Genomic DNA, 16195 nt, shown 5'->3' with positions numbered 1-16195 from the left:
TATAACAAAACACTAGCAATAGTAAGCAAGTAGAGCTGATCTAGTCACCAGATCAAAGTTATCCAGTAAAAGGTAAGTCATCTTGGTTCATAGGATAAGATTTGCCTCCCTCGAATGGGTTCTCAGTGGCTCAAAAAGGGGTATGAATCTCCCCTTATCTCTCACCAAGTGTGTAAATCATTCAAAATGGCCTCGTTGGATAAATTGTCATTACATGAATTGGGTCTTAACAGTAATGCTGTCCATGCTTTGGTCAAAATTACTCTACAGACTGGCTAGATTGGGTCTTGGTGGCAACTTTCCAACTACATTTAATGAGATTATCACATAAAATGTGTGAAAATATTTCTCAGCCCTTTAAAAATATACCTTGTCCTTCAAATAACCCTCCAATATGAGGGATAGTGTAGTAAGTGATAGTTCTGCGTATATGTTTGAACACTAGGGGAGGCATGAGCTCTGCCTTCAGGTGCAGAGCTGGGATAAGGGTTCCTTTTAAGCTCGAGGAATACTCCCATGGGCCTTTTTTGGCTTCATTAAATGAGCAGGTTTTCATGCAGTTGATCAGCTAGTTATGTATGATTCTATAATAAATTCAAAATGTATTTCCAACTAAAATTATTGGCTTAAGTTTTAGTGTCACTTGAATTCGCCCAATACTACAATTGAAGGAACAAAGGCTTTAATAATGTCAGTTATCACGTTAATTTAACCTTTTAATAATGTGTGGAATACTATAATGCTGACATTTATTAATTTTGAAATATTTACATATAAATGTATTAATGCATCACACACAAATAGTACATAGATTGGTTGGATGAAATCTGTTTCTTTGCTTGAGACAAGAAATATCCAATGTTATAGTTTGGCCTATACACCTCAATTCTCAAAGCATTCAACAATCAGTTGATTTAAATTATCGATTATACCAGGGCAAAATTTCCTCCAAATTTATTGGCAAAGGTGTGTCAATCCAGAACTAGCAGACTCAAGGATTCCTTCCCATAGACAATACAAAATAGTTACTGTAGGGTTAGGGCGAACAAGAATGCCATTTTTTACCTGCAACATCTAGGTAAAAATTAGTTCAACTTGCATGCATGCATTATACACTTACATATCTTGTATGTTTTGTTGGCAAATCCATTCTTGCATGACCAACTGGGACCGAAATACATCTAATGCAGTACATATTAAAATGCTTCTTAACTATCGTCTTGAAATTTCAAGCTCCCCTTTCCATCCCCACTCTCTGCCGGAGTGATCCCTCATGGTCTGCTGCCAACAGCATGGTGCCACATTTTCCCCCTGCAGCATCAGGGGTGATGACCATAAGTGGCATAGCCATGGATTAATAGAATTTTCCATTTCTGCATGATCTGTCTTAGTATAGTGATGGTCTATTGTATAAGTGATTGTGGTTCATTTTTATTCCCTCTTATTTAATATACCCGAGAACTCCTGTAGTGGATAAAGTTAATACTTGTTAAGTACAAATTGTTTTGCTAACTGATATACATGTGTGCACTACCATGCACATCTTTTCAAGGATTTTATGGGGATGTTTTCTCCCTTTTCTTAACCCTTTAAATACCTTTTTGGTGAATGTAAATGATCCTACATATGTATAAATATTTTTATTGATGTAAAACAAATATTTTGGAACTTATAACTTCAGAAATGTAGTTATAAACAATTCATTCATGATCATTTCTAACTGCACTAATTAATTTATACGTACTTGGACCATATTTCTTTTCAGGTTCATAGCCTGCTATAAAGGTTGAAGTGTAGCTAAATTTCAGGCGCTAGGAAGCAAAATATCAGTAGTGGTGATGAAGGGAAAATAATAGAAAGGAGTGAAGGAAAAATCTTTTGTTTTGACAAAGATGTATGATTTTTTGGTAGAAAGTCTTTATGGGAGACCATAATAATATCTTTATTCATCGAAGGGCAGCACTTGCCACGGTAGATGCTGTCAAAATAAAGGCATATTAATTCATGTATTCATTGCTGTGATGAAGAGATACATGTATTATAATTTAATGCTTGAAAAGTTTAGTTCGAAATATTCACTTCCAGGATACAAGGGGTTTTAATTAACCAATTCTCAATTGCATTTTTGAACCTATTGCAGCTAATCAGTCTTGTAGTATGGGGAAGATTGTTATAGAAGTTTAAGCAAGGTTAGCAGACTGGTTGAAGGTTTTGGATAATCTACATTAGGAAACACCTAACTTATCATAGTCATAACAGGAAAAGGAACGCCCCCGACCCAGTGTGAAATTCACATGCTATTAGGCTGAGTACTAGGTGAGCACTACCCTCGCCTATGAAACTAACCTTTGGATTGGTAATCGTGGTTTTTAACAGGTAGCACCTTCTGGGACGGTTTCCATTGGACGAACCAAAGCCATTGGGAATGGTGCAGAGGTAGAAATGATCATTTTATACGCCATTTTAAAGAGAAAAACAGTGGGGAATATGATCCATCCGCTAAGATTAAACAAAAAAATAGACTTACCTTAACTGTAAAAATGTTTCGACCACGGATGGCTAAATGGAGAAATAGGTTTTACGATAGATACGTCAGGTACGTTAGATTCCATTATTTAGAATACCCGTTAATTGAAAAATCTTATCATATAAATTAAAACGAGAAACCTAAATTTTGGACGAATGTTAGTTTTTGTAGCATTTTTCTTCTCATTCTTTCTACCTCTTCTGCTTTTTGTGGATACTTATTTTATGCGGAGAAATGTTCATCCCAAACAAAATCTGTAAAGTCAACGAGCGGGATCGACGGCAGACTGAAAATTGTGTTTTCATTGAACGAGGATAAGAAATCACATCGTATAGAAAAAAGCTGAATATTAAGTTATCAGCTATATATATTTTGTTTGACTATTTAAAGGAGTGTTTAGCGCTATGAAAAGCTTTTCGAAACGCCCGACAGATGGCATTGAACGATTGTACGAGGTAGCAGACGACTTATGAGAATGGGGTAGTGAGCAGCAGAACCAGCGGTGGTTGCAACGACTGCAAACGAAGGAGCGGGTACAACGGGCTAAGTTATGTGAATGGCTTGACACCTGCAGAAACAGATCCAGCGTTGCTCGCGCATCTTCTTTCGAAAATCAAGAAGTTTTGAGTTATCAAAGAAGGATCGCTTGGAATCCACGGGGAAGCAGATTGACTGAGGAGAGAAATCTAGTGAGTTATTTTGCTTCATATTAATATGGTTGATACTCTCTCATTCACCTTGACAAATATTTAAGGCCTTATTTCTTCAAGTGTACTGCTATATTAGTATATTTTAATGGTATTTCATTCATGGTAGGCCAGGGTATTATCCGGAACAGTTCGTTTGCTCATGTGGTCGTAATCTTACAAGAGTCATGACAAAAGAAACTGCAAGTTTTTCATGATGCCTTTAGTTTTATTATTAAAATTATTTTTTCGTCCATCATTAGCATTGCTTCAAATTAATGAAACAACTTTGATTCAGAGTGAGTTTGTAGTAACTGGTTGGCACCTGTTGTTTGCTCCATATTCTCCCAATTACTCAAGGTTAGTTATGTTTTGATTTGGCTGGGGAGAGAGTTACAGTTATGAGCCAGACGAGACGAAAAGAGAGGGAAAGGAACGGGAGTTACCTAGTGAGTCTATCGGGACAAGAAGTGGAAAAGATTATTGAAGTAGAATGAGAGGGTGCGTGGGCGGAGCATTAAGAGCAATCACGAGGAAGGAGAACTGATGGAATTGAAGAAAAATGCCTTAGGGAGCGAAGGCGGGAAGAAGTGGGCGGGAGTAATTTAGGCTGGAGACTTCATTGAAAAATGTTTTTTTTTCTCGAGGAGATGGGGGATGGCGCGTGCAGCGAACTATCTGGGGAATGGGCGCAGTGATGACCGCCATCCCGTAAACCTAGGTCCCCTCCTTAGAGAGCGGGAGAGATGAAGACTGGTCGACTTGCTTTGTAAAACCCTCTTCCCGCGTGTGGCGGTGTCCTAATTACGTCACCGTTTCGAATCACGCATGGGTGACGTCACTGCCTTAAATCCATAGGTGACGAGGACCAACCTCCCCTCCCTCCCCCCTCCTCCGTTCCTTGCCGGGGAGGGAGCGAGTGGAGGCGGAAGAGAAAAGAAGAGGTCGCCCCTCTCCGGAGAGGCCAGCCGGGGGCGGCGATTGTGCGAGGCACCGAGCGCGGGAGTGGACATCGTCCAGAGAGTAGTTGAACGAGAGGCGGACGGTCACGGCACGGCAAAGCAGTCCCGCGCGGCCGCCCTTCCCTTTTCGACGCCCGAATCCAGGTGAGTGGGTCTATCGATTCTCCTCCTTTAACTCGGGATCCACCATCTCTCCATTCCCTTGCTGCTCTCCTCCCCTCCTAGCCCCAACCTCTGCGCTCCCGCCGGAGCACAGATTCCCCGATCTCTCCAATGAGATAGCAGGCGCGGTGCACCAACTACCCCAGCATCCCATTGTGGCGATGAGCCGTGTTGCCTTCATCCCCGATGCCGCACGGTCGCCAAATTTTTCTTTCGTCCGGGAGAGATCAGAGGTATCATTCTCCCGGACCCATGACCTTGCCATGCTTTGTGCGGGGTTCTTCGTTCTTAGGTTTTTTTAAAGAGGTGGGAAGTTATTCAACCGCTCCTCGGAATAGTATGCGAGTGCCTTCTCCCGAATCCTCCCAATACCTTCTCTCATCCCTCTCTCCTTTCCCCGGCCTCCCTTCTCTCTCGGGGTCACAGTTGGATATGATCGATTAATCCCCGCGAGGCTGAACGCAGGTCCAGTTGAGATAAGCCCCGATCCCTTTTCAGGGTCTCCGGATTCACGGGAAGTAAATTCCCTTAAGCATTGGGTCGGTTGAGGCCACGGTCAGCAGGAGAAGTGTTCTGGAAAGGGAGAGCGTCCTTCATTCTGATACACCGCGCGAAACTTGGATTTTCGTGGGAGGGAAGTATTAGCACCGTGAGTTGACCTAGGAACGAAACGTGAGGTGAATGCTATTGGGTTTCGAACTCTCACCTCCGATCGAATCCCCGGAGGAAATAAACGGTTTGCGATGAATTCTTTGCTTTCTTCTTCAGTCGCCGACTAAACCTACCCGCATACCTTTTTCGTTCGTCCTATGTCGCCTTTATCATTCTTCTTCATCAAGGCGTTGATCTTGAAAATAAATTCCAAACGCTACCTTCGTTCTTCGAGATATTAATCACATTCAATGTAATATGTGTAAAAAATAGCCAATTTTGTCTACTGTCAATTTTGTAAACTGACTGTGGTGTTGCTGTTGACTCCGTTTGCACTAGCCTGTGTAACTAGCGTTTTAGTGGCGTAATCGGTAGAGTTTTATTAGACTTCTACTTTAACTGCCTATCATCTGCATCTTTTTCCGACATCATTAAGCTGTTCTCATTGCTAAAATATCTTTAGCTACAGTATTTGTACTCGCCATATTAACTGGACTCCTGTTAGTATGATATAATATGGCATAAAGGCATATGGAATAGGCAATCATTTCAAACAGATATTTGAGAATTATTCTGTTACGATCTCACCTCAGAGCAAGAATTACTAATTATTTTCCGAAGGATAACAAAGGTTATACTAGATGATCTAAAAAGGATGAAATCTCTGGAGAAATGATTGAAGTCGTTTGCACTCAAAGCGAAGGAAGGATTAAAAAAAGACATTATGGGTAAGGAAGAAAGATATTAAATGCTGAAGACAATTCGTCAAAAATACGAGGGTCATCCGGAAAGTAGTACCCGTTCGTGCCGCATGAAGTGCTGACGACGCGAGTAGCCGCTGGACGAGGTCAGATAGCTTCAGTGGCTTGTCTGCCTTCTCTGAGCCAAGTTGCGTGACGCTAGCATTGCCTGTGTTGTTTCTGTGATTGTTTACAATGTTTAAAAAAATTGAGAACGCCGCCAGTTGTGAAGTGAGGGCAGTGATTAAATTCCTCAATGCAAGAAACGTTCGCCCATGTGATATTCATCGCCAATTAAAGGAGGTGTATGGAGACAATGTAATGGACGAGTCGTCTGTTCGGTGGTGGTGTCGCAACTTCAACATGGGGAGGGGGAACACACACGACGATGAGCGTTCGAGGAGACCGTCTGTCATTACAGACCAACTGGTGAGCTCAGTTGACGAATTCGTGAGGAACGATCGGCGCGTCACAATTGATGACATCTGTGAGCATTTTCCCAATGTTTCTCGAACAATTGTTCATGAAATTGTTAAACACCATCTGCATTATGCAAAAATTTGTGCAAGATGGGTCCCTCGCGTATCTCAATGAGCTGGCGGCGAAGGACTATGCAGCAGGAATACAGAAACTTGTCACACGTTATGACAAATGCCTTAATTTGCTTGGAGATTATGTTGAGAAGTAGTTTAAAGTATCCTCTTTCAAATAAAATTTTTTATGTTTGTTAATATTTACTTTTGTCTTTTTATTTCACGAACGGGTACTACTTTCCGGATGACCCTCGTAAATTATAATAAAGCCAGAGAATAAAATACTTTAAAAACGTAAGGTTCATATTTAGTATATACTGATGCCCAATGTGTGAAACAGTTCGTTCCGAATAAAAAAATATTTTCGTTAAAATTTCTTTGGCCAGATTAGTTCTGAACAAATAATTCCAAAATCGAGTTAATTTCATTAATAAAAGAAATTTTAATTCGTCCGCTCGACTTCATTGTACCTGTATTACAGTGACTTAGAATTCCCAGCCATATCTTGATAATTGGCCAGCTGTTATAGGTCAACCGACATAGGTCAGATTTCGGTGAATTCAGTATGAAAGTACAATTTATTAAAATTTCAATATCCAATTTGACGTTAATGAGTGTTTTGAACAAATTAGCCCCCACCGACGACCAGACTAGACAAAAATATCAATAATTTATATTTGGCAAACATATAGAGCATTCCCAATTTCTATTTCGCATCGCGAACATATTTACTGCCTCATTTTGAATGTACAAAATTTATTGGGATTTAATTTTTGTTGCCATCCAAGTTGCAAGTGTAACTTATCCATTTTTTCCAAAATTCTCGTGATATTCAATCACGGAAAACTACTCATACTCGAACTAAAGAGGTTCGGGATGGTGCGTTGGCTAACGTACTGGCTTCCCACCGTGAGGGCCCAGGTTCGAATCCTGTAGGCGACAGATACTTTTCAGTGGTATCCCGATCCCTACTTGGGGTGCTTTGTGGAGAGCACTCTCGGTGAGTACGACGTCCGTCGGATGGGACGTTAAACTGCGAACCCCTTGGCGCCTTTCGTTAAGAGTAGTCTAATGCCGATACTGGGTTTCTCTCTTCCTTTCCTATTCATTCCTAATGGCGCAAATGACCTGAGCTGTCGGCCGTCTCCCCTAAAACTACTATTAACTATGTTACACCCAATTATATGGGAGGAATTCTGAACTCTTTTTCGTGCAACCTTGGCTCTTACATCGACAACCCTTTTCGTAAGTAACTGTCGTTGGCCCGTGAAATCCCCAATAGATCGACTTGAAACCTAAGGCGGCAGCTCGTTAAACGGAATTCTTTAAAATCATCTCTTATGTAATTTTGTGGAGAACAAAAGGAAGTTGGGGAATGTTAAAGCCTATCCTTGAAAGCGAGAGATGAAGTCGCAGGTTTCTCCGTGCGACGAGAACCTTCCGACATCGGTAAATCTTCAGCTCCTGAGGGCCTGACTCTCGTATCTTATATGATCTTATGCGAACACATGTATATATTCTATGAGTCTTCTTGGGACAAATTCTTATATAATATAATAATTGATAGAAATTATAATACAAAAAAATGCATCGCAAATTGCACTCGTCTTCACCTCCATTTAAATCATTTGGAATCATCCAAGAAAATCCTGTAGTGCCGGAAGGAGACTGCCCGTGTCAGGTACTGCAGCATGTTGCTGATGCTTTTACTCGGTTATTCATCCGATTGAGCAACTTTACGCTTGAGTATTGATTATTTGAGGGAATGAATACTTGCTCGCACAAAATATTTCATTGGGGTTTGCAGACATTCCTAAAGGGTGGTAAAGATATCAAGGATGCTGACAGTTTCATTTGAAATTTTTCTAGTTTATGAACATGAAATAAGTTTTTTGATAACATATCACCGAAAAATATTAAATTCATACTTTAAAATTCCATTTTCCGATAAATAGTGATTTTCAATAACATTTTGCTTGTATTTTGAGCACGTGTCTGAAGGATTAATCATAACATCACCGAGTTGTTTTCCCCGTTTGAATCCTGTGGGCACGGTAGCTATCAATCTCCTGCAACCGGGGAAGTCGAGCTCAATTTCCGGCAGCGAGAATCTTTTTGCAATACTCTCGCTATCCGATGCAAGGGAATGAGTGCTTTCACGGAAGATTTTCGGATGGGACCTGAGAATTTTAGACCGGCTGGTGACGCCTAATAATGGCGACTCCGCGAGGTCCTCTCCGCCCTTCTTCCACCCAATAATCCATGCCAAGCACAGTCTCCCGCCAATTCCGTGTGGCATAAAAATTAATACCATTGGCGCGTCTTCCACAAATAATTGATAGAGTATATAATATATTCTTTACTCCTGGTTTCTGATCGCTTCCAGGGATGAGAATGTGTCTTAAACATCATCTACACAAAAGTGGTGAATATTTTAATTTTGTCCCTGAATTGCAGTCATATTAACTGTTACTCCTGCATGTTAATCATGTGCCCACATGAATTTCCATCCTACAGTTGACGCTTTATAAGTTGTGGTATGAAGGCGAAGGTTGGCTCATACATTTCGTTTGGCTGAACCGAAAATTGAACAAGTACAATTAGTGCAACATTTTCAGAGTGTAAAAATCATTCGCCTTGACTGGGATCCCAGTCAAGGCGAATTATTTTTACACTCTGAAAATGTTGCATTGAAATGCACATTAGCGGATGACTCCGTTAAAAGTTACTGTTGCGGCATCTCCCGCAGTTTATTTGGAAGTACAATTAGAACTGTAGACATTTTAGAAATGTGCAGATTTTAGTACCAACATTACTTTGTGTATCAAGTGCCGAACGATGATAAAATCTCGCCTGGGCTTTGATTAATTCAATTTCGAAGCTCGTTGAATAATCGGAGCTGTTCGCATTTTTTCGATGACTCTAGCCCATCAATCTCATTCCAATTCATGACCTGAGATGGTGATCATTGACATTGACTGAGTTCATACTTTCATATGAGCTAAGTGTCGTAAAGGGAGAGGTATAAATTTGCACATTCATGCGCCAAGTGTGCATTTGCGCAAGTTGTGCATTTTTTACGTGAACTATGTACTTTATTGTCGACTATAATTTGATAAACTGCCATTTTGCTTCGACAAATTTTCGTAAAGACATACATTGCTCACACAATGACGTATTCCAAGTGGTTTTACATCTTTGGATCAACTAAAAACAGTTATTGACGATACATGAAATAAATATAAGTTGTGATTTCTCCCACTGGTATTTATGTGCAGTTATTTATTAGAATCAACTCAGAGAAGCGAAGGCAGAATCACAGGTAATGTTCCTTTTTTAAATTGGCTTCAGTTGTCATATGCGGAGATCTTGATAATCTATTATTAGCCCCATTGCACTGCGGTAGGAGAGATCATGACAGTAACCGATAGATTGAAATGTCTTTTTTCTCACGGACGATGAGGGATCAAAATAACTGTAAGTGACCTCTCTTGGGGGGGGGGGGTATTTTACATCCTAAGTAGCCTAGTATGCTAACCTTAGAGTATTTTCTTCTTGTTCCTAGCATCTCGTCTCTTATACGCAGATACATAGTTCACACTTAGATGCCGTAGCTAATAAACCTGTCACTATCCGCATTTTTAAATTAATTTGTATATTTATTGTAACAAACAATTAAGAAATACTTATCTTTGATGATTCATGTTAGGCGTTTGCCCACACGCTGCCACAAGCCCTTACATTGGCTTGAAGGGTACCTTGTGGACATAGATTCTAAGTTATCCATATTATGATGCTGAATATGTGGTGCGCATGAATTTTAACATTTTTGGTGCTTAAAAATACTCTCATTGAATTGGATTTTTGTGATTCTGTACGTTCTTCACGATTACTCATATACGAGTTTAAGTGATTTCCATTTGCAGATTTGGATTGTAGTGATTTTCATTTGAGTAATCAGTTGTTGAAATAGTAATATCAAGAGTAGCTTTAATACTCGTGTATTATTTTTATGTCATTGCCCGTGACTAATGTATCTTTTAATACATTCTCCAATCCGAAAATTGCCTTTAGTTGAACCACATGCAGATTCCAAGCATTGGCCCAATAGGTTTGACATTCGAATGAGGGTCGAAAATAATAAAAACTTTTGTGATTTTATCGCTGAATATCATTCTCCTTTTACTTTTTATTACTTTCCATGGCGCATATCTTATGATTTCATAAAGAAATAATCCTGAAACTGATTTGCCAGAAGGTTAGCTGCCTAAGGGTAGCTGACGCCAGGGTGTGTCAAGGATAAGGCAGTCGAAAACGTAATGTGGGCGTGAAAGTGACAGACGAAATATAAAATATATATAATGGCCATCAGATAAAACCGTAACGATCGCAAGTGGCCCTGTATTAACATTGAGTAGTCACAGGAAAGATTTTGGACACGTCGACGAGATTGATGAAAATGCCAATATAGTATCGAAGGGTGAGTGAATGAAGAAATAATTCTCCGGTTTGGGGCAACATATGTATTTGTTTGTGTGTGTATATATATATATATATATATATATATATATATATATATATATATATATATATATATATATATATATATATATATATATATATATATATATATAGATGTGACCGGAATAACAGAGAGATTATTTCGTTCCTTGCCGAAGGAATTCGAAAACGCGTTATCGATCAACTTGGTAGGTTTAGGTATAATTGGAATTTTATTTTAGTCCAGGAAACTCAATATTGACAAAGTGCATTAAATAGTTGTTTCCAAATAGAAAAAGCAATACGGGAATTCGGATATCAAGTCAGGGAATATAATGAACATTTATACTTGAGCTCTCTTTGCGATGGTTATTACCGCTTCGATCCTGGGATGAACCTACTTAACCACTTATTTTCTCATTTCGAAATACATGATTTCATGTGTTTTGTTGGCAAATCCCATCACGTATGACGGATTAGATCTACAAGTGGCCGGAACACTAGTGACTAGTGCGGCTAGAACACGGAGCACTAGTGACGTTTCACTTTTACAAGGCTTGTATACCAGGTATCGGTAACATTTTTTTCCTTACGTGTACGTGAAGTGCTGAATTCAGACCGTAGAGTAAGTGAGAGCGTGATCGGACATCGTATCACACCATTATCACTGAAAATTAGGCGATGCGAAAGATCTGCGCTAAACTTGTCCAAAAGGTCTTGACGGACGACCAAAAGCAGCGTCGAGTGTCTGCTTGCGAAGAACCTCTGCAACGGCATCCCGACGATTCTCCAATCCGCTTACAGTTCCAACTAGCAGACTATTTCCTATTCCCAAAAGTGAAATCTGCCCTCAAAGGACACCACCATGGGACTCTAAGTGCCGTCAAAGAAGCTCGAACGCGTACCCATAGGGACCTTCCGGAATCTGCCTATAGGGAGCCTCCGAGTCGTGAAAAAGCCACTGGAAAAAGTGTGTCGAAGTTCGAGTGACGTACTTTGAAGAATTTCGAGGCATTGTAGCAATATCTGAAATAAATCTAGTGTCCCGAAACGTTTATTTTTGATATTTTTTAAAAACCATGTATATGGATGTCGGGATCAATAAATCCGAAAATTATGGTTATCAGGCGTTTCGGATGCTCAGTAGTTTAGTTACGGGCATATTCTACCTACTGGGGAGTAATTTTTGCAGCTATAACTTTTATTTAGGAGTAGTATCTATATTTGCTAATATAAATATACCATGATGAATACAGAAAACAAATAAACATTTCTCTAGGCCACAAACAAAGGCTAGCACGCACTGGGATTCTTTGTTCAGACTCTTTGTCGCAGACGCTCGGATTCATGTCACAGACATGGTGAATGCGTGGTTTATTCAAGGATCGGAATAAGCATGGGCACAATCTTCTTGACACTCTTAGATTGGAGGATGAAATGGGATTTAGAAATTTTGTTCGTATGAGTCCAATCGATTTTGAATATCTTCTGGAAATGGTTGGACCACGTATTTCGAAAAAGGAGATGAATTTTAGGGTGGCAGTCTCTGCTACCAACGGGCTTGCAGGAACTCTCCGTTTCCTCGCAAGTGGAGACTCATATACAAGTCTCATGAGTACTTTCAAAATTTCGAAGCAGATAATATCCGAGTTTGTTCCTGAAGTCTGCACAGCCATTACGTTGAGAACGTGTATATAGGTATTTTTTTATTGTATGGAGTAGGTGCATGTTTGATTATTGCTCCATTTGCAATATGTAAAGAAAATATTAATTTTTCTTTGTAATTATATATTTCTCAATTTGCATTTTTTTAAATATATTATTTTTAGAAATACAAAAATAGGAGATTTAAAACTAAATTTACATCGGCATGTAATTCTTCACGTCGGAGGACAATGAATGCGTGCCGTAGTCGAGTGTGCTATCACTCCCACTCGGTGAAAGAACCTGCACTAAAAATAGGGCCATCAGAGTAGGATGTGGTGGAGTGAGAAGGGGTAATAGGCAATGAATACTAATTATCAGCGTATAAATCGCTTTGTAAATCAAAAATAATCTGAGTTATATTCTGTTTTGCCAGATTAACTTCATATTGTGGTTTGTTGACGGTTCGTAAAGAATCACTTACGGCAAAAAATTGAATGACTCTCCCTTTTCGCAACCGCGTCCGTCAAAGATTGCATGCATTGCAAAACCTCAACGCTGATATCATGAGTGTTGCATCCTTTTTAGCGCTTGGGTGGTAGAAAAATCGGACTCTCTGGTAGGCTGTCCGTATTTTCCACCTCTCAATTAACTGTAAAGTGGAATCTGTTGCCCACAATAACGCTGATATCAACAGAAAAGCGAAAAAAAAACAATCAGGAAGGTGTGAAAATGGTAGAGAGGTTCACTCCGTTTAAGATTCACGTGCGCACTGACTCAATGTTGCGCGACATTGTGCAAAGAGTCCCACTTCGGACGGGATCCAAAAAATACTAAAACGAGATGCAAGATTCATTGTCGCGGAGCGTCCCGGATGTTAGAAATGAATCCCAGGCGCTGCTCGCGCGACAAAGAGTCCGAACAGAGAATCACAGTGCGTGCAAGCCTTATTTCTCTCTTTTCCAAACATTAAATCACATGGAACTTTCTGAAGAATAAACAACTTCATCAATGGAGTTTGAAGGTTGCTCATTTGGTTTTCGAAAGTACGATACGTTCCGTGGACTCGCCTGTCTCGCGTACAAATAATTCCTCATTGACGAAGTAAAAGAATCTGAGAGAACTGGAACCCTTAGTAAAATCATCCATTGTTTTCTCTCTGTGGTAAAATAACTCATAACAGCTATCTGGTTTGAAATTAACGCGCAAAATTATCGAAAACACCAAAAGTGGAAACCTGTAAGCCTTTCCTCTTGTGTTGCTCATTTAATCTCTGGAACACATTCATGAGCCACTTCTGACTACATTCATGGTGAAATTAGAAAAGCAGGTAGGATATGTGCACCATGGATTAGACTTTTGTTACGATCAGAAGGAATACGAGTATAATGCCATTAGCATTTCTTAATCGAAAAACCAAGATTATGGAATCACCGGAGAGACTGGTTGAGTATCAGATACTCTTTCCTTGCTTGAATGTCTGTTAATTGTGTATTGCGTAGTGCTCTTTTTACGTACAAAACACAATCATCGTGTAATTGCTTATTTTCAAAGTTGACATAACGGATTTAATGCTTGATAATTTTGTTGTATGACTATATGTAGTAGTCATGATTATAGCGGTTGTAACCACCGTGGAAAATTCATTCGCTGCTGATAGTGTTAACTCTCAGAGGAAGAAATGATGCCTTAACGAGAGTTAAATAATATCCTCCTTCGTACATCAGTGCGATGACTCAGCATGTTGTTAATATAACCCGAAGGCAGTTATCATTGAAAAGAATCGCAATAAAAAGATATTTCAAAATATCAAATGAAATAGAAATATTTTACCTCTTTTCTAAATTTTTGCTTAAAGAGATGAATTCAAAAATGTATAGCGACTCGAATGTTATTTCCCATGACTCATCCAGCCTTTTTTCTTGAGTTTTATGGCTTTTATCTAGGTTAAGCGAGCGAACGCCGCACGAAAACTACCCGCGTTCCCAAGGACGAGTCGAGCGTTGGCATGCGATGAGATTCCCTTGCTTGTATTCTCACAATAGTAAATTAGTCGATATCGGGGTTGCAGTACCTCCCCAAGGAAATAAAACAGCCCTTGTGCGGTAATTATTGTGCCTTATTGCATTATTCAAACTTTAATTAAAAATAGAACATCGTGGAATCACTCAATAAGGTGACGCATCTGACGGTTAAATAGTGTTATGATTTATTGTCAAATTTAAATGTTCTCCTCTTTCATAATGATATTTATGGAACACTTGTCACCTCATGAAATATTTAAATTTCCATGATTCCATTTTCACCGGAGGTTTTTAAAATGCCGACATTTATACGCCTGCAAGTTAAATTTTAGCAGTTCTGGCTAGTTTACACGTATTTACATTTTCCCTAGCCAAGGCATAAATTACCCGTTTCGAAAATGATGAGCGGAACAACTCGAAGGGCCTCCTTACTCTGAAATTAGTTATTTTCAAATGTGTCTATTTCCTGCTTCCAATAATGATTAAATTGGCATGTGCGTTTTTTATTTAATTTTATTAATGTTGTTTTTACTGTCACAGATCGCCAAAACTACGAATTTTAGTGGCATGATTTGGCGGGATGAGTGACAAAGGTGACCAATTCCATATTTACGCTGTTATTTCTAGTTTTCACGAATGCAATTCTCAGGTTCTACCTTGGACGGTTTATATTTTAAGATGAGAAATGGTATGGTATCTACTGCAACGAATGCTGATACCTTCACATAACCGTCAAAGTTGGTCCTTGAAGTGTGTCGTAATTTAATTGCATGGTACGGAGATTGATTTTGTTGTCTGGATAACTTTTCTACTCGGTTATTGTACTACTAGCCTTTACAAAAACGTAAATTACGAATATTTGTCAAAACACTCCAACATTTCTGTGTGCAAACAATCGCGGTTTTGCTGTCCTATTCATCGGCCTGTTGTGTCCTTCGCCATTACATGGCAGGTGTGGTACAATAACAGCATGAGCAAAATATCACATTTTTGAACCCGAGGCGATACTTGCGCGGTTAAGATCGGATGTCGCCGACGAGCGATTTCTCTCCAACAGATAATAATTCCTCCTTAACGGCCGGAAGAGCGCCACTCGTGGAGCCCAGACGCTTCGAAAAAGTGTCGAGAGGTCGCGCTCCGAGTAGAATTCCCTTTTGTCCCGGTATTCCAGGCCCTTCTCCCGCTTTCCGGAAAGGAGTTTCCTTAAACACATCGCCCCTTGGATAACCTCTCTCCCCATCTCCCTTTGGGTTCTCGCCTCCCCGCCGCTTATCGCTTTCGCCGATCCGACCCCACCACGTCGGTCGATGGATGGGACACATGTGGCTCGATTCGAGAATGTGGAGTAAGGAGGTCGCTGGACCCCACTCACTCACCACACGTAACATGCATCGGGAGGGTTTTAAAGGATCTTCTTCTTTTCATCCCCGTCGGACCCCTTCCCCCCCACCATTACCCCGTCCCGCGCCTTCTTTTTTTCCCGCAGCGTCCTCCCATCTCGGCCCACGATCTCTCCCTCCCCCGCTCACTCTCCATGGCATCATCCTCCTCCCACCCCCAGACCCTGGATAGCTCCTTCAAAGGACTCCGTTGTGGTGGGTGCCGTGGCATCTGGGAGTAGTCGTTAAAAGAAGTAGACACGTTCCGAGCTACGTCTCTTCTCTTCCAACTCTCTTCTTCCTCACTTATCCCTCCTCTTCTCCTCTCCGACCTCTCCCATTCCCTCGCCGAATTTTATCATTATTATTATTATTACTTTAATCTAG

The 16195-nt window shown here is 40.2% G+C and overlaps 1 protein-coding gene and 1 long non-coding RNA gene across 2 annotated transcripts in view; one reads left to right on the top strand and one right to left on the bottom strand.

Annotated features, from left to right (window-relative positions):
• Positions 1-1454: 1454 nt before the first annotated feature.
• On the bottom strand, positions 1455-2577 carry LOC139690989 (uncharacterized). The gene is made up of 3 exons (XR_011701550.1): positions 2528-2577; positions 2347-2386; positions 1455-1464 (listed from the first exon to the last, which is right to left on the bottom strand). It is a non-coding gene; the product is annotated as an uncharacterized lncRNA (long non-coding RNA).
• A 447-nt stretch (positions 2578-3024) lies between these two features.
• Positions 3025-16195, top strand: part of LOC139690887 (uncharacterized) — a 97771-nt gene continuing 84600 nt past the window's right edge. The window contains exons 1-2 of the mRNA XM_071588505.1: positions 3025-3216; positions 4072-4319. The gene's annotated coding sequence lies outside the window, so the exon portion shown is untranslated. The remainder of the gene's footprint in view (positions 3217-4071; positions 4320-16195) is intronic.

The sequence above is a fragment of the Hetaerina americana genome, unplaced genomic scaffold (assembly GCF_022747635.1).
Source record: "Hetaerina americana unplaced genomic scaffold, ioHetAmer1.1.p SCAF_3, whole genome shotgun sequence".
Lineage (NCBI taxonomy): Eukaryota > Metazoa > Arthropoda > Insecta > Odonata > Calopterygidae > Hetaerina > Hetaerina americana.
This window is presented reverse-complemented; position numbering and strand designations above follow the sequence as displayed.